A 19,046-nucleotide genomic window follows, 5' to 3' on the forward strand; every position below is an offset into this window, starting at 1 on the left:
TGCATCATTTGCATATTGCAACAAAACATTTTAGAAAACTTGTATTACAAAAAAAAAGCCTGCTACTGTATTAATATTAAACTAATGAAATATGGTGTTAAATAATTCAAACTTTTCACCTAATTTACCTGCATTGACTTGACTTAAATAATTGGAAAAGCAGTTTTACTGTTGTGTAATGCATGTACAGTTAAAGTCAGAATTATTAGCCCTTTTTTCCAAATATTTCCCAAATGATGTTTAACAGAGCATAGAATTCGTCACAGTATTTCATATATTATTTTTACAGAACAAACCACTGTTATAAATTGCTTTGCCTAATTACTCTAACCTGCCCAGTTAAGTCTTTAAATTGCACTTTAAGCTGAACAGTAGTATCTTAAAAAATATCTTATTTGCTGTCATCATGGCAAAAATAAAATAAATCAGTTATTAGAAATGAGGTATTAAAAATATTATGTTTACAAATCTCTCCTTTAGCCAGAAATTTGGGAAAAAATATACAGGAGGCTAATAATTCAGGAGGGCTAATAATTCTGACTTCAATTAAAATTTGCGGCCTCTCTTTTTCTGCCAGCTCTTTTTAGACCGCAGAACCAGCCAGAGAAGCTAGAGGGAGTAAGAGGATGGACTTCGGTGAACTAATATTGTAGATAAGGGCAGCTCTCACCCGTCACTGACCCTGAATCACACCCGTTATCCTGTCTGGCTTTGGGCCAGCAGGAGGGCATCATCAGCCTCGTCTCCTCTTTTGGAGAGAACAATGATATTGCCTACAGCAGATATTAGAGTTACATACATGCACTCACGTACAGGCGTCCAAGCATGCATACTTTAGCAGAAGCCCGGATATTCCCTAATGCACACTTGCTCTCATTTTTTATCCATGCACATTTGCATCAGTGCACACGGTCATGGAAGCATATTTATGTTTATGTTCACGCACTTTGATTAAATGCATCTGGCGCAGCTTTTTTTTTCTTCAGTAATGGTCAGCTTTTCTAATAGAAGTGGACGGAAATGATAGACATTAAGAATTTGAGTACAGATTCAAAAGGAATCATGGTAGAGCTTTTCAAAGCTAAGTGAGTGTGAACCAAAACATGGCCTGGGTGAATTGGTTCATCTCTGTTTCATATTTATAAAAGTCTTTGAAATGACAAGTCTCACTATTGTGGGGTTTTTCAAACCTTTTTGAAGCCAAGACGCATAAACCCACAAAGCAGTTGTAAATATGTATCCGTACTTTGTTTATGGCCATTGTTAATGCCATTATTTAATATTATCAGTAATAGTAGTTTTTAATAAATATAAAATTATAGTTATTTTTTATTTTTAGATATAAATGTATCATTAGATAAAGGAAAATACAGTAGTCAACATTAGAAGTAAATCAAAAATGTTTTTCAAAATTGTTCTAGGACAAGAATGTGTGTTGTTCAGTAGTTTTATTATTTTTTTTAAAGATTTATTTTTTGCCATTTTGCCTTTTATTTACAGTTTTTCTCAGTCGCTTTGGTGCATTTCTGCACAACAGTTGATGCATTTCTCAAAACAATTAGTACAAACATGCTCAAAATGGATAGTTCATTCCTCAAAAGCAAGTATTCATGTCGATTTAAGTGTTAGTATCATCAAAATGAAAAGTCCTGACACCATTGTTTATGAACAAAATAGTCAAATGGCTTTGTCATGTTTTTGTTGACAGTTTACTCTGGACATTTTTTTTCAGTGCAAATAGTCAGATGTTGGTGACAATTCCTGAAAATGCTCAAGACAGCACTTTATGCTATTTGCACAGCCATTTGAAAACTACAGCAAAGTTAGACATCACTGCATTTAGTGAGGTATCTGAGTACAAGACACTGAATATGTATGTTTCACATTTTTACTGCATTTGCTCGTTGCAATTCAAATTTATTCACAGCATTGTGCAAAAGAATAAATACACCCTTGTTTACAACAAGCATAAGCTTCCTTTGGGTAAAGCTGGACACAACTGAAAACAATATTGCTGTATATATTGGAACTAAACTTACAACATACACAGATCTGTAAATTATTTATGAAATTGTTCAATTTTAAAACATTGTTAGAAACATAAAGGTTAACATTTTTTTAATAAAATTTGCTTGACAGATTTTGACAACTAGTTCAACATTTTTCTATAATGACTCAAGTAATGAAATGAGGACTATTAGTTTTATATGGAATGACTATTTGGCATTCACAAGTTTAGCTAATTTTGACTGACATGACATAAGCTAATGATAATGTTATAAACAGCAGAGAGTTGTATGAAAGCAATTGATGCATGTCCAAAAGCATTTGCAATTTGTTGGAAGGAATGAGAAACTGCTACTAGGATGTGCACAAATGACTAATTGTTTTAAGAAATGCATTAACTGTTGTACAAATGTAAATAGTGTTGTGAAAAATGCACCAAAGCGACTGAGAAAAACTGTAAAAGGACGGTAGAATGAAGAAAGTTGAGTGGGAGAATTAAGGGGATTGGATCTGGAAAAGTCCACAATCCAGGATTAGATCTCACGACACCCTGAGTGATGTTGTTCGATATGTCAGTACACAGTATGTCTGATAATATTTTTTTTTCTGGAGAAAGTCTTATTTGTTTAATTTCGGCTTGAATAAAAGCAGTTTTTATTTTTTTTTAAAACATTTTAAGGTCAAAATTATTAGCCCCTTTAAACCATCGTTATGCGATAACTTGCCTAATTACCCTAAACTTTTTTTAAGAGATATTAATATTAATATTAAAAAATTAATATTTTTAAGAATATTAATTGCTTTTGGTGATTTACATAATTTTTGTTCTTAAAATATACTGCAGAAATTTCTATTATTGTTATCATTATTATTATTATTTTTTTAAAGAAAATAAATAATACTAATGTATTCATAATTATTGCCATTAGTAGTAGTTTTAGCGTTAGAAAACCTTAGTATTAATCTAGTCTGAAAGATTTTGCTGCGTTAAAACATTTACCATGACAAATCCTAAAATAATGATGTAAATAATGATGAATAAATAATAATGTATTATTTATTATTGATGCTTAATACAATTCATTAATAGTGTTAATACAATCCATTGTAAATTCATAAAACTACTTAAAAAGCTTCGTGTGAGTGGGTCATTTCAATTTTACACAGTAGTCTTATTATTTTTATTCTTATTATTATTACCATCATTATTATTATTATAATGAGTAGTCATAGAAAACACTTGCCACCTTCTCAAATCGACTGCTCATAGGTGTGTCTTAATTGTACTGACCTGTGATCAGTTTGGCAGGAGCGGTAAGAGTGATTAAGGCTGCGGTTTGAGGATGGAGCTTTGATCTGTGTTGAGAGTTAAAGGGCAGCGTCTGCTTTCATTGACCAATTGTGCATCCAAGAGAAGTTTGGAGTGCGAGTAGTGTAGTCTGCTGTTACTGCTGACCTGTGCTTTTGCCCGACGGCAGCAGAGCCAACAGACTGAACAACAATGTGAAGAGAAGGTTCATGTAACTTGTTAAAAACAACTTCGGCAGATGATAAAACTCAAACATATTGTGTTGTGTTGTTTTTACGAAGGCTGTTTTGTCTTGCAGTATGCTGACTTACAGGTTTTAAAACTTAATGTTTCTAGGAACTTTAACTTAATATCCAAAAATGTTGCATTATAATTCAACATTCATTCATTTATTTTATTTTCGGCTTATTCCATTTTAATCTGGGGTCGCCACAGTGAAATGAACCATTAACTTATACAGCATATGTTTTATGGAGTGAATGTCATTCCAGCTGCAACCAATCACTGGGAAACATTCACACACATACACTACAGCCAACTCACCTGTACCGCATGTCTTTGGACTTGTGGGGGAAACCAGAGCACCCAGAGGAAACCCACGCAAACACAGGGAGAACATGCAAACTCCACACAGAAATGCAAACTGACCCAGCCGATTCTCGAACCAGCGACCTTCTTGCTGTGAGGCGATTGTGCTACCCACTGCGCCACCGTGACACCCAGAATTCAACATATTTATGTCAATTTGATCATGTTATAGATTATGCTTAGTGGTTTGAAGGGTAGTGGCAAAGTAGTAAGATTAAGTAACACTTATTAGTATTTTAAGTATTCTTTAAATATAGTCTTTTAATACATCTTGAAATAATTTTTGTTATAAATATGTATAAAACATTTTAGTCAGGGCTATCTGTTGTTAAACTGCATGACATTTTAGTGTGTGCCATCTGTAAATAAGCCAAAAATGCACAATCCCTATATTTAATCATTATTTTATTATCAGTTCTAATGCTTCACTCAGTACTGAATTACACTCTGTATTACACTTTTATATAAAAATATTAAAGTTACTATAAGATATTACACTAATATACACCGTTGAACTCAAAATGAATAGTCCTTCTATAATTAAGAAAAAGAAATGTATTTCAAATGTTGTTCAAACAGACCAAGGAAACATTTGGATATTTCACCTTAAACAGTATTCAATATAACAATAATATTTTTTTTCTTCTGGGGAAAGTCTTTTTTTTTTTTTTTTTGTAACCTAATTAACCTAGTCAAGTCTTTAAATTTCACTTTAAGGTGAATACTAGTTTCTTGAGAAAAAAAGTAGAAGAATATTGTGCACTGTCAATATGGCAAAGACTAAACAGATTATATATTGGAAAATATTTCAATTAAAACTTAAGTTATTAAAACTCATGTTTATGAATGTTCTGAAAATATCTTCTCTGTGTGTGTTTATCCAACAGTTTTTATATTAAACATAGACAATAACTGCATTTAAACAAAGCAGTTTTATTAAACAGTTTTATCCATTAAAATAAGGGTTTGGTCACGGAACATCTTTAGGAATAGAAAGATAATACATTTAAATTTAAACAAGTTATTGCGAAAACAAATACAACAACCAAACTACAAACTTCAACATTTCAACTGAATTTGATATTTTTAAATGTCTTTTCATTTTTTTCTTTTTATTAAAATTGTGTTTAATATTTATCCCCAACATATTAATTTGATTGTACACATTTTTTGGACCGTGATCTTCTCTCTCTTTTTCTTTTTTTTTTTTGCTAGATTAGTTCCAGTTATGATTTAGTAATAACTGACCAAATGTATATGCAAAAGTATATTATTGTAAAGCTTCCTAGAGAATATGAATTTAGAAGTGAGTTGTGTGAGAGGTGTACTCATTTATTCATATTTCATATCTTGAAAACTTTTCATATCTCTTACTTTTCACCTTTTCATATTTGGCTTTTACTCTCAGTCATTTCTATATTTATTAAGTTTCACTTTAAGGCTAATAACACTTATCGCTACATAGCTAACTGTGCTATGCATTATACTGTTTAAATTTGCTTAATACAATCTCCGCATTCCTACAAGCACTAACAGTATTTCCCTGAATGTATTGGCAGTGTTTTCCTCATGACTGCTCAAACATTCATGAGCCTCCATAACAGATTCTGCATGTCTGGGTTGCTCTTACAGGAATTAGCTTCCACTAGAGGAAGAGATTAAAATTTGATTTAATTTTAAAGAGGCTGACAGCAGTTTTATTTTGATTATACCAGTCTTATTCTAATCATCATCTATGGTTTGTTTATATTTTAAAATTTTTAGGAAGCTTTTTATTATCTTTTTAAAACATAAATGTATTTTTTTTTGCTTATAGGGTGTGTAATTTATTTATTTTTTCCTCATTTGTAAAAATGTATTTTCATTGTCGTAGTAGTGGTTATAGCAGTAGTAGTTTTAGTAGTTGTAGTTGTCGTAGTCGTGAGCCCCTTTCACACAGCGTTACAGGTAAAATAAAATAAGGGCTGCTCAATTAGGCGAGAATGTTCCCGGATTTTTTTTTTGTTGAAAAGACCATACAAAATAGCGTTATGTTTAAACTTGTAACCAGAAATGACCTCTAAACGGCTGTGCTTGTATTTGTAAACACAGAAGGGGTCGGGGGCATCAAAGTGGCGTGGTGGGTAGCAGAATCACCTTACAGCAAGAAGGTTGCTGGTTCGAGCCTCGGCTGAGTCAGTTGGCATTTCTGTGTGAAGTTTGCATGTTCTTCCCGTGTGGGTCAGAGCATGAATACTCATCCCTTCATTATCTGTAATTATTCTCATTGAATACATGACACTGAATACATGAGGACGCCATTATTTATCCTCTAATGTCCCTAATTAGAGTCAAGAGTTTTCTAACAGGCAAAAAAATCCTTTGTGATGGTGTTAAAAGAAGTGAATTATTCGCCTACAAAAACCCTTTCTCCAGCATTCATCAGTTTTTAAATCAGACACAGCTACTGTATACTGTAAGTACACTCGAAATTTGGAAGATGTATAAAACATATGCTGGATAAGTTGGCTGTTTATTCTGCTGTGGCAACCCCAGATTAATAAAGGGAGTAAGCCGAAAAGAAAATGAATGAATGAGAAGGGGTCAGGCTTTTGTTGATGGTTGATGGTGCTTAATATGTGTGTGCTGGTGCTTACCAGCTGCTTCACATGCACAAACGTCAAGCAACTGAGGAAGAGCTTGAAGGTAAACAAGCAGCCATTTATTACAAGCATTTTGTCTGAGTGTTCTGGCTTGAGTAGATGTCTCATGTCAGCGCATTCTAAATGTGAACGCGCTCTTTCAGGCAGTCTTCCTTCTGCATTCACACAGCGCAGCTTTCCGGCAAATTACCGATAATGTTACAACTTCTCTTTCCAGAAAATTGCCAGGATGAATTTACTGGTATTTTCAAAAAGGGCCTGTTCACACTTACATTTACATTTAGTCATTTAGCAGACGCTTTTATCCAAAGCAACTTGCAAATGAGGACAAGAAAGCAATTTACACAACTAAGAGCAACAATGAATAAGTGCTATAGGCAAGTTTCAGGTCTGTAAAGTCTAAGAAGGAAAGTATTAGTAGTATTAGTATTTTTTTTTTGGGTACAGTTAGTGTGATATTCAGAGAGGCATTTGCAGATTAGGAAGTGAAGTGGAGAATAAATAGTTGAGTTTTTAGTCGTTTCCTGAAAATAGCGAGTGACTCTGCTGTTCTGATGCAGTTAGGGAGTTCATTCCACCAACTGGGCAGATTGAGCGTGAGCGTTCGCGAAAGTGATTTCTTCCCTCTTTGGGATGGAACCACGAGGCGACGTTTATTCACAGAACGCAAGTTTCTGGAGGGCACATAGATCTGCAGAAGTGAGAGCAGATAAGGAGCAAGATAAGAAGGAGCACTTGATGCCTTTCCGGAAAATTGCCGGTAATTTTCCGGAACGGTCTGTAATGTGTGAAAGGGGAAGGGCAGAGATGGGCAGTATTTATGATACATCTATTTCAAATACGTATTTGAAATACAAAATAGTATATTTTAATTTGTATTTAATAGGGTCAATCAAAATGACTGAATATTTTTTATCAAACTACTTATTGTATTTTTTATTTTTAAAATACTTTGTAAGAAGTCTAGATGATGGCATCATAAAAATGTGGATCAATGCTTGGAGTATGGATGGCAATTATGCATCACATATTGAAAAAAATTACAGACAAATAGCAGGGGTAAATTCAGAAGCAGGTCATAATCAGACAGGAAAATAAGACAAACAACATACAGTGGCGATATCTACAGAACTTCATTGGCTGTTTCAAATTCCAGTAGCTGATCTGCAGGTGATCTTTATAAAGAATTTCAAACTTTGACATAGTTAATCAGTATGAGACAAAAATATTAAATAATACAGTCTCTTGGTCAAAAACCTCCAAATATTTTAAGATATTGTGTTTTATTTTGTGTTTTCGACAGTACAATTGCAAAAAAAAAAACATGATTTATGGATCTGGACATTTTAGTAGTTTTCAAAAATCATGATTTTACATGGACTATTGAAGATTTCAATTGTAAAAATGTTGAAAAATAAGACTTTAGGAGATGCTGGCAATTTTCACACTCCAACTCAGTGATTAAAGAGATGATCTTCAAGACGGTACTTTCTCTATGAAAATTGTACAAAATCTATACTAAAATCAAAGAGAAAAACAAGTTTTATGAATACAAGTTACACAAGTTACATTTTATAAATACCTCCTCATGTAACGTAGAAGTGAATGATACATTGCTATTAATTATCGTTTACTTCACTAAATCAGTTTAATGGTAAAGGGTTTGATCCAATTGGCCTATTACTAGAAGGTTTTTGAAAAAAAAAATATCATGCTCTCTTGTAAAAGTATTTTGTAGTATTTTTACAAAATACAGTAATTTATTTTGAAACTTGTTGAGGTTGCTGTATTTTGTAGTTTATTTTGATACATTTAAAATGTAGGTATTTGGTATTTTATTTTAAAATACATTTCAGTGTAATTTTGTCCCTTTCCTGGTCATAATAGTTGTCGGTGGTGGATGTGTAGTGGTCATTGTCGTCTTAGCAGTGATAATAACAATAATAATAATAATAATAATAGCAATTATTATTATTATTATTATTATTATTATTATTATTATAAGCAATATGCAAAAGACTTACCACCTCTTCAAAACAACTGCATTCTAAAAATAGCTTTGGTCCAGATATACAGTGCATCCGGAAAGTATTCATAGCGCTTCACTTTTTCCAATTTTTTTTATGTTACAGCCTTATTCTGAAATGGATTAAATTAATTTATTTCCTCAAAATTATACACGCAATACCCAATAATAACAATGTGAAATGTTTTTTTTTAAATTGTTGAGAATTTATAAAAAATAAATAACCCCGAAAAATTACATTCCCTGAACAATCACAAACCCTGAACAATCACAGTATTCAGAGCCTTTGCTCAATATTTAGTTGATGCACCTTTGGCTGCAGTTACAGCCTCAAGTCTTTTTGAATATGATGCCACAAGCTTGCCACACCTGTCTTAGGGACTTTTTGCCCATTACTCTTTTGCAGTACCTCTTAAGCTCTACCAAGTTGGATGGGAAGTGACAGTGTACAGCCATTTTCAGATCTCTTCAGGTATGTTCCATTGAATTTAGTTTAAGTTGTTTAAGTTGTTTAAGTTGTGAAGCCTCTCCATTGATATTGTGGTCTGTGTGCTTTGGGTCATTGTCCTGCTGGAAGATGAACCGTCGCCCCAGTCTGAGGTCAAGAGCACTCTGAAGCAGGTTTTCATTCAGGTTGTCTCTGTATATTGCATCACTCTTTCACTCTATTCTGACTAGTCTTCCAGCTCCTGCAGCTGTAAAACATCCCCGCAGCATGATGCTGCCACCGCCATGCTTTACTGTAGGGATGCTATTAGCCTTGTCATGAGTGGTGCCTGTTTTTCTCCAAACGTAATGCCTTGCATTCACTTCAAAGAGTTCAGTTTTAGTCTCACCAGATCGGAGAATTTCGTTTCTTATGAGAGTCCTTCAGATGCCTTTTGGCAAATTCCAAGGGTGGAGTGGCTTCCGCCTGGCCACTCTACCATACAGGCCTGATTGGTGAATTCACTGTAGCTAACCCCAACAATTGGGTAAAAAGGTCATTTAAATTTAATGTAAAAATGTATTTAGTTTTTTATTAAAAAAAAATAATGTATTTAAAAATGTATTGCATTATTGCTAGTGTACTTGCAGTATAGCTGTGTCTCAACTGATTAAAAAGCTGAGCGAGCGAATAATTCACTTCTTTTAACACCATCACAAGGGATTTTTTTGCCTGTTGAAAAACTCTTGACTCCAATTAGGGACATTAGACAAGGATAAGGATAAATAATGGCATCCTCAAAGTCATGTATTCAGTGAGAATAATTACAGATAATGTAGTGATGTGTATTCATGCTCTGAATTTAGATCACTCCTGCACTTGACCTTCAGCTAGTGCTGCTAATTTGCATGTTGTCCTCGGTTTCGTCCTAATGATATACTGATGCATGATGCTTGGGGAAACTGTTGTTTTCTTATTTTCCCTGCTCGCAATGATGCAAATTGCGAATCGCTATATCTTGACATGAACTTTGACATTATTAAGGGCCTTGATCCACCATGCTACGAGACACAGATGACCTTAATTACTTGTGACACAATTATAAAGTACAATGGCTAGTGTTGAACCCTGGAGTTGTTAGTGTATTGTTATTTCAACACCATTTAATTATTAGAATTTTTTTGTTGTTGTTGGGGTAACAATGCATTTAGGTCAACTATTTCCATATAATTAAATCAGCTTACCTTAGATGTATGTTAGATGAAATACATTAGTTCATGTTAGTAAATACATTTATAATTATGAACAATACTTGTAGAGCATTTATTAATCATAGTTTATTGCATCCAAATTCATGCTTTTTGACATTAGTTAATGCACAGTGAGCTAACATTATCAATGAACGACTGTATTTTCATTAAATAACATTAATTAACATGAACCAATACTGTAATAAATGCATTGTTTCTTTATTTGTTCATGTTAGTAAATTTTATTTTAATATTTTAAAATGTCATTTTATTTCTGTAATAAAATTTTTGGCATTCTTTATACGCATTTTCAGTGTGACGACACATGATTGATTAATTTAATAATGGAATTTTATTGAATAAATAAAATAAGTAATTTTACTGAAGGCTAAATGCTTTGTTCAGTTTTAAAAAAATACAGATAATTAACTTTTAAAATGGCTTAAAAAACAACAACCATATTATAAATCAATATTATTAAAAAAATAGCATAAATATATATTTTTAAAGGCTGTTGTTATTATCATCATCTTTTATTTGTTTTGTTTTAATAAAAAATGACAGGATTTCCCTTTATTATTCTTCTAATAAATTATATAGCTTAAACAGTCTCTATTTAATTTAATTCTTTATTCATTTTCAGTTGCGTTATTGAAATTTCTAAAGTTGAGCTATTTAAAATTTTTATCTTGCATTATTTATTTTATTTTTTCTTTTGCAAATAAGTGAAATTGCACTTCGTTTTTGTACACTTTAAAATAAAATTATTAGTTAATGTTTTATTAGTTCATAATGTATTTACTAACATGAACTAATTATGAGCAATTCTCGTAGGTCATTTATTAATCATAGTTTAAAGCATGATTACCATTCAAATGCATGCTTGTTAACATTAGTTATGCACATTGAGTTAACATGATCTAACAATGGAAAACTGCATTTTCATTAACTAACATTAATTAACATGAACCAATACTGTAATAAATGCATTGTTTCTTATTTGTTTATGTTGTTAAATATTATTTTAATATTTAAAAATGTAATTTTGTTTCTGTAATTAATTGTATTAAATTAATATTATTAAAATAATAGTGTAAATATATATATATATATATATATATATATATTTATTTATTTTTTTTTTTTTTAATTTTTTATTTTTTTATTGCTGTTGTTATCATTATCATTTATGAATTTTCATTTTAATTTTAATATGAAATGATGGGATTTCCCTTTATTATGCATCTAATAGCTAATAAACAGAATCTCTATTAAATTATTTTTTTATTCATTTTCATCTGCATTTGTAAGATTGCTCCACTGAAGATATTTTAGCTACGTCTCCCTAGGAAGTGCAGTTATTACTGAACTAGAAAGCTGATTAAGACTCTCCCTGCAGCAATTGTGGAGAAGCATGTCATTTTTAGTGACCCAACTTGAGCCAAAAATGCCCTTAGACAACATCTTTCTGTCTCTAGTTTACCCGCGTACAATAACATGCAATGTTTACCCTCCTATTCAGCCGCGCAATCAAAGCACAGCAAACGCGAGGCCCACGAAGCCCAAAAACAAAATTCCACATCTGCGGTTTTATTTTAATGGCCACTCATTACACTTCATCGCTCTCAGAAGTTTTTAAGGAAGGATCGTGGAGGATGACAAGGCAAAACTCCCGCTGATATGTTGCGTGCATCTGCCGTTGGCCTCACCGTAAGCAGGCACGCCGCTCAACACACATTAGGCCAAAACAGATTGAGTCCAGGCAATGACCCCGAGCAGGAGGACAGCATTGTATAGCGGGTGTTCTGGCCCTCAGACACACTCACACAGACACACACACACACACACACACACACACACACACACACACACACACACACACACACACACACACATACACACACTCTGTTCTTTACCCCCTCCGTCCTGTTCCCTCTCCTTCTCCCAGATCGCTGGCTGCCTGCGTCCGCTCGCAAACCACGATCATGTTCCAGATATTAAATTACTCATGAAATATTTGCTTGTGCTTTAGGCTGTGCTGCTGCCTTCTTTATACTTAGTCATTAAAACCAATAGCATTTAACCATTTGTCAGCAAAGTTTTTTCTTATGTATTGCTATCTTTTTGTATAACGATCACTTATTTTTTTTATATACAGTATATCCACTTAGTAGTGGTCAGAATATTTTTCTTTTTTCACATATACACTGTATAATGCTCAGCATAGTACACCCCTCACAAAACTTTCTTTTAAATGTTTTTAATAAGAAGCTATACAATAATACGTATGGGTATATACACTAAATTAGTCAGTTCTGAAGCCAAATCTGGAGCTTGTCTAACAAAATAACTTGCCATAACGATCTAAAAACTTGTACACCCACATTTGATAAAGAAAAATATTAAATACAAAATTAAAAAAGAGGAAAAATCAGAAGAAGCTAATTTTTTTTTTTGTTTAGTTAAAATTTTGTATGTTGTCTTTTTTTGTTGCAACATTTCCTTTCTATTTCTAAATATTTTTTTAGTGAGAAATGAATAAAATATTCATTTTCAAAATGGGAGGTCATAACCCTGCCAAAAGAAGTTACCTAAAGAAATAAACTGTGTGGATACCATTTAGAAATCAGCAATTGTTTTGTTAATTATTGTGCTCACCAAGCTGCATGTATTTGAACAAAGCTACAGTAAAAAGTAATAAAAAGAGTAATATTTGAATGTAATAAAATGTATGTAATAAAGTATGTGATATTATTACATTTATGTAATAATAAAGTAATTTTTTTTTTGTTTTAGATCTCCATTAGGCACTACCAATGTAAAAGTTCAGTTTGTCTAAAAAAAATCAAATGTACATTAAACCATAACAAATAAAACATCAAAACCAAGACAAAACAAAAGCACTCATATACATTAAGCCAAACTATTTTCAAATATTGTTTACATTTTATTATTATACTTTTCAATGGTGAGAATGTGTAGTGTCAAATGATTCTTCAGAACTCATTCAAATCATCTCATTACTTGTTCAGAAAATATTTTCTATATTAACAATTAGCAATCTTACACTCAAAAAAAAAAAAAAGATTTTTGTTGCTTGTAATAAGCTGAATCATCACAATTCTTTTTTGGGGGACAACTTAATTACTTTATGCTTAATCTAGTTTGAAAAACTTGTAAGTTGGTCTAATTGATTTGGGTTGGGACAACATGAAGGAATTTTGTGTAACCCAGCATTTTTACAGTGTGTATTTAAAGCTTCAATTATTAGGGCTGCACAATATTTTGTTTCCTTATCAATATGACAATGTGAGCATTTGCAATAGATCACAGAATGTGAAATGTGAAGTCTGGATTATAGTCACAGCAGCCACGGCTGAAAATAAAAAAACGTAATTTATTGTTACACTTTGCAAATAACTCCACAAATTTAACAAAAATGGTATCATTTGCATATATTTTTAAGGTCTGTGACTGTGTTCCAAGCCAGTTTTAAGCAATCGGACACAACAATTTGTTTTGTTTGTAACTTACAGAATGACTAATGAAGTCCATACAGGGTTTTACATTTGATAATTCAATGTACAGTTGAAGTCAGAATTATTAGCCCTACTGAATTATTAGCGCCCCTGTTTATTTTTTTTTCCCAATTTCTGTTTAAGGGATGGAAGATTGTTTCAGCACATTTTTAAGCATAATAGTTTTAAAAACCTATTTCCTATAACTGATTTATTTTATCTTTGCCATGATGACAGTAAATAATATTTTACTTGATATTTTTCAAGACACTTCTGTACAGCTTAAAGTGACATTTAAAGGCTTAACTAGGTTAATAAGGTGAACTAGGCAGGTTAGGATAATTAGGCAAGTTATTCTATAACGATGGTTTGTTCTGTAGACTATCGAAAAAAAAAATAGCTTAAAGGGGCTAATAATTTTGTCCCAAAAATAGTTTTTAAAAAAATCAAAACTGCTTTTATTCTAGACTTTTTCTAAAAAAAAAAATATTATCAGACATACTGTGAAAATTTCCTTGCTCTGTCAAACATCATTTGGGAAATATTTAAAAAAGAAAAAGAAAATCAAAAGGGGGCTAATAATTCTGACTTCAACTGTATGTACCTGAATACTTCAAGACTCCCAGAAAATATAAAGCCCTGTTTATTTTAATCATAAAAATGTATTGATCATGCTTGTGATTGGTTTGTTTTATTTTTTCCAGATGTACAAATATCCCAATCAATAAAATCTTTCCAAGTAGAGCCGCTCAAGTCACCTGGTGAAATTCTACTCAAAATCACAATATGTATTGCAGAAAAAAAACATAGCAATGTCAGTTTTTTCCCAATATCGCACAGGCCTATTTTCAATCCTAAATAAATTTTAAAAGTAGTCTACTTTTTTTTATTATTATTTTTTTTTTTTAGCTACAGCTACAGTATTTTGTCACTTTATGTCCAAAACATGATTGTCAGCTTATCGGTATGGAACTTCCTTTCCCAGATCACTGATGGCTGTCTGCATGCGTCCTCTGATGATTCAGGGGGAAACGTTCATGTTCCACATATTAAATTACTCATGAAATATTTGCTTGTGCTCCAGGCTCTGAACACTCCACTTAAACCCTTTCCGGCTTCTCCGAGTGCTGGCGTGTGGCACCTCTCCTCGGAAAAAAAGTCAATTTTTCCCATTTGGAGCAGTGGCATTAGAGGAGCATTTTCGCATCGCATTAGCATCAAACCTCAAAATCTTGCCACCTTGTCCTTTACACCCTCATTTTTTTCTTCACATTTTTCCCCCTCAACTTCTAATCACCGCCACCTTCACACTTCAGATAAGATGCTTCCCTAAAACAAGACACTCGGGAGGCGACCTCTGCGTGATGCTGAAATGAAATCCTTCATGCTCCCTTGCACATGACAGCAGCAGAGAGTTTCAGCTCTGCTCGGTGAACCTGAACAATTCTTTAAAGACCCAGCGCATGAGAGCTGTGAGAGGGAACACATTCGGTTCTACCGCCCTAATTTCATTAGTGCCCCCAAACTTGAACTCCCTGCATTTCTGTCAGATTTCGTATGCCTGGGTGCTGAATGAAGAGACATGGAGTGCCGTAGAAGTAATTTGCAGGGAAAGTTAATAAATTAGAAGTTTCAGATTTGCAAAATGGCTTGAGTTTTAACTGGATGATCATTTTCAGGGAATATGTTGTATTGAAACATTTTAATTAAAACATTTTTGGGTGGTGTGGCGAGGGAGGGAGGGAGGGAGGGAGGGGGGGGTGACTTGAATGTATTTCTTGGTAAGATTTTAATTAAGTGGTTTTGTTTGGCTTGGGTCAACCTGACTACATTACTGGTTTACACGCCACTGTAATAAATATGCATTAGTTTCAGTATTAGAGGCGGTTGATGCATATTGTGGGCTGTATATGGGTCAAAGACAAAAGAGGGTTTTCAAGCATCAGTACAATAAAAGTGTAATACAGCTTTAAATGTTGTATAATGTGACCTACTTTATTTTTTTTCTGAGAAAAATATAATGGCTAACATGCATTTTAACCTGATTTACAGAAACATGACATGAGGTCTAACAGTAGTTTAAATATAAAGAGAAATTTATTAATGACAAATCAATCGATTTATTTGATGAACCACTGTGCTGCCCTAAAATGTATTAATTGACTTTTATTATATATTTATTTTGCCACAATCACCGGTTTTATGCATTTGGTTGATTTTACAATAATTGGAAAAAATCAGCACGTATTTGACATAATTATTTGATATAATTAAATGAATTAATTTCATTTTAAGTTCCTTTTTATGGTTTAGATTACATTTTAGATTACCAGTTGTTGATCTTTTTATTTAAAATAGCAATTATTTATTATTTTATGGAAAAAACAAGATTGATTGTTACCTTATTTATCCCTTTAAGGTGCACTCCTTAAAAATATATATATATTTTTGGCCCATGCGTACATTGAATAATATAATGGCACAACTTTAATAAATAGTAATGAGCAATTAAAATAATGATGATAGCATATGGGTAAAAGGTTGACCAGGTGGTTACGATGCCTGTTAAATCAGGCAGAATTTTAAGTGCAGTTCTGAACAGGTTATCCACATTAAAATGTCTTATTCACTGAACTATTGTGTTGTAGGAAGTCATTTTAAACAGGACTTAACTTTCCTATATGTTTATGTTGAGCTACCCAATCGGGCCAACACCCCTCTAACCACCATCCTTTCATCTTAATAAAAGTTGGTAAAAGTTTATTTATTCTTATTTATTAACTCTATTTACCAACTCTCTTTATATTTTGATTTATAAACATTTGGTTTTATTATTCTCCTTACAATAACATTTATTTCAGACAGAATTTTAATATTAGTGCAATCCTAATCAGGGTATCCACAGGGTCTTAAAGTTTAAAATTTCTAAAAATCTAAATATTAGGCCTCAAAGTCTTAAATTCACTGAAATTGCGTTGTAGGTCATAAATAATTTTTATCTAATTCTATCATTTCATCTCAAAAGTTTTGACAAGTTTATTTATTTACACCTATATTTTAAACATATAATTTTATTATCCTCCTTGCAATAAAATTTATATCAGACATAATTTTGATATCAGTGCAATCCTAAAACAGGGTATCCAAAGGGTCTCAAGTCTTAAAATGTTTTAAATTTCAAAATTAAAATTTTAGTCCTGAAATATTGTGTTGTTGGTCGTAAATAAGTTTAAACCGCTCTTAATTTTCCTATGTCCATGTATAGCTACCCAATCAGGCTAACACCCATCCAATCACTATCATTTCATCTTAATAAAAGTTGGCAAAAGTTTATTTATTAACTCTATTGACCAGCTCTATTTCTACTTCTAAACATACTGTTTAATTATCTTTCTTACAATAACATTTGTTCTAAAAAAATTTGTAAAAATTGTTTTAACTGGGCCATTAGAAAAAAGTCCTTAGCGTTTAGCCTTGTGTAAGTCTGAAATTTAATTCAAAATGGTCTTAAAAAGGTCTTAAGTCTTAAATTTGACTTTATGAAACCTATCGGAACCCTGCTAAACCAGTTGTCATTATGGATTGATTAAGCTGAAAAAGATATGTAAGGGAACCTTTATTATTGTTTTATAGCAGGGGTGTACAAACTCGATCCTGGAGGGCCGGTGTCCTGCAAAGTTTAGTTTCAACCTCAATCACACACACCTGGGCTAGCTAATCAAGCTCTTATAGGCTTTCTAGTAACATCCTTGCTGGTGTGTTGAAGCAAGTTGGAGCTAAAATCTGCAGGACACCGGCCCTCTAGGACCGAGTTTGGACACCCCTGTTTTATAGTATCTAAAATATATTCCTGGACAAAAACATCAACTAAATGCATAGATGTAGCACTTTGAAAATGTTGGGTTCCACAGAATCAATTTATGTTGGGACGACATCAGAGAATTAAGTTAATGTATTGGTTTTTATAAATTTAATTGAGCATAAAATAATTAAGTTGTCCTTAAAAAAACTCCAAAGTTGTTTTGTTTAAAATAAGCAGTTCGAACAAACAACAAATGCCATTATTTTAAGTTATCATACAGTATAGAGTACAAAATAAATGGTGATCTGTGAAGTCTGATATTGTATTAATTGCTATTACAGCATAAGCAATTTAAGAATAACTTTCATACTGTAACATTAATGAATTATCTCCGTAACTTTTCATTTTCTTTTGGCTTAGTCCCTTATTAATGAGGTGTTGCCACCACGTAATGAACTGCCAACTATTCCAGCATACAGTATGTTTTATGCAGTGGATGCTCTTCCAGCCTGGGAAACTCGTTCATTCTCCCATTCACACACTTATAAACTACGGTTATTTAGCTCATCCAATTCACCTATAGCGCATGTGTTTGGATTTTGGGGGAAACAGGAGCACCCCATGGAAATCCATGCCAACATGGGGAGAACATGCAAACTCCACACAGATATGCTAACTGGCCCAGCCAGGGTTCAAACCGGCAACCTTTTTGTTGTGAGGCAACAGTGCCTTCTTCGTAACTTGTACACTGTAAAAAACAATAAACTACTATGCTTTAAGTAAACCCATTCCCTTTAAAGCTACAAGTTGACTTTACTTTAAAATGAGTAAACCCATCGTAACTTGCACTATTAAGTTGACTTAATTTTTTATTAGTATTCACATAATTCATATTCTCAATCATTTTAAGGCAACAGCTTTATTCACTATTTAAAGTCAAGTCAAGTAATCACTTTTTAGACTGTAGTTATTATTAGTAAAAACACATCTGGACTCTTGCAGTAATAAAAGTGCTCCTGTATTTTGACATGACACGGTGCTGCTGACACCGAGGTCATGGGTTCATTTCCCAAGGAAAACATTTTGATTAAATATACCTTCAATGCAGTATAAGTTACGTTTTGCTGACACGTTTTCCAGACGCATAAATGAAATGTAATTAGATCTAAACACGGTCGAACATGAAGAAAACTCCTTTAGAACTATTGCGGTGACTTCGGAATGCATTCAGGATTTTAAACAAACAAAAGATACTCTTGTGTCTCTAACAAAAATGACAAAATTGTAGGAAAGCACACTGTAACATCAAATCCTTGGCTAGCATTTTTTTAAATGGACCTAAAGCGTAGTTTAAACAGCTGTGGAACAGATTTCAAGACCTACATTATACTTGGAGAGAAAAAAAAGCATAATTGGTTCAGATGCAATGTCAAATGTTAAATATCCCTGAATGACATCTCACTAAATTTCACCATAC

General features: G+C 32.7%; 1 protein-coding gene across 1 annotated transcript in view; it reads left to right on the forward strand.

Moving 5' to 3' along the window:
- Positions 1-8,968: 8,968 nt before the first annotated feature.
- ephb2b (eph receptor B2b) overlaps positions 8,969-19,046 on the forward strand; it is a gene marked incomplete at its 5' end in the record, with an annotated part of 240,027 nt that continues 229,949 nt past the window's right edge. The window contains 1 exon segment of the mRNA NM_001442006.1: positions 8,969-9,044.

Source organism: Danio rerio, chromosome 11 (assembly GCF_052040795.2).
Source record: "Danio rerio strain M-AB ecotype USA chromosome 11, GRCz13ab, whole genome shotgun sequence".
Lineage (NCBI taxonomy): Eukaryota > Metazoa > Chordata > Actinopteri > Cypriniformes > Danionidae > Danio > Danio rerio.